Below are 1,537 nucleotides of genomic sequence, written 5' to 3'. Positions count from 1 at the left end.
TATATATATATCATTTGACAATAAGTTTAAAGCAAGTGTAGATTTAGGGGATATGAAAATCTTTTGAGATCTCATGTATATATGGTGGGAATTCTTTTACTAGGTAAGTAACAAATTAAATATTTTTATTTTCGACTTTCTTGTGCAGAATTTCTATTTGGAGATGAAAGATAAAAACATTTTTTTGGTACTTTCAATAGATCGGTTGGTTTTAATATGTAAATTTTTACCATGATGAAATTAATTTTATACCTTATAAATCTCTTACCTCATTTTTCTTCTCTTACCCTGATGTAATTATGTTTATTTATTTAAGAAACCAACATTTTTTGGAGAGCAAAATAAAATTATTTCATACATGTAACTTTGTTTGATTTGATACATAAATTATGAAAGTATATGAGACTTTTAAATTTTGTCATCTTAAATCAATAATCTATACAATTTTTTCCCTTAAATCATGTATAATTGATAGCATTACTTTAAACATATGAAAAATAAAATAAAATAAAGCATTAATTGAAACATATCTAAAAAAAATAATAACTTTGATAATAGATGAAAAATATAAAAGTATTTTTATGTTTTTTTGGTGGGGCCAAAAAAACAATTCAACGAATCATTCAAAAATTCTGATAAAATTAACTTTTTGTTGTGTTGGTGCTGGTATTATTGTTGACCAACCTACGATGGACATTTCGATGACAATGACAAAATTGACATTGAAAAAATTCTATGTTGCCAACGGGACTGTCAGGAGCAAAAGCTTGAAAACCATCAATAGCATTAACACTTGCTAAAAGACAACGATTGCACTCACCATAAACGACTAGACCTTTAGGCTTATAAATGGTCTTAGCAGCTTCATTAGCTCGAAGCATGTTAGCCATGATGATTGGTAATTTCTTTTGGGGAAGGATATGAGTACTAATTTTTTTTAGAGATGGTGTATTGAACTTTGGAGAAATGGTCCATTAAAAAGAAGGTTCAAAAATTAAAAATCTGATAAAAATTAAAATTATTAATTATAATAGATTAAACATTGAATTGAATTTAGAGCTGTCACGACCCAAAACGAGCCGCGAGTGGCACCCACATTTATTCTCCTATGTGAGCGAACCAACCAGTCTAATCCCAATTCTTACCAATATTTTAACCATAATAAACAGAATATAATGCGGAAGACTTAAAACTCATTAATATAACCAATAAATAACTTGTAAAATTTAATACTTATTATTCCGAACATCTGGAAGTCATCACCACAAGAACATCTATCCTCTAATTACTAAATCTAAGAGTGTCTAAGAACCTAAAATAAATGAACGACTAGTCCATGCCAGAACTTCAAGGCATTAAGACGTAAATGAGAGAGGGTCCAGTCCGAGCTAGGAACAATAGCTCACCCTGAAATCTGACGTGATGAAGACTGGCTAGAGCTGAGGACGAGTTGAAGACGATGGCACGTTTGCTGCACTCCACAAATAACAAAGAAAAACAAATACAAGTAGGGGTCAGTACAAAACACAAGTACTGA

This window comes from Solanum pennellii, chromosome 1, assembly GCF_001406875.1.
Source record: "Solanum pennellii chromosome 1, SPENNV200".
NCBI lineage: Eukaryota > Viridiplantae > Streptophyta > Magnoliopsida > Solanales > Solanaceae > Solanum > Solanum pennellii.
Note: the sequence above shows the minus strand (reverse complement) of the source record.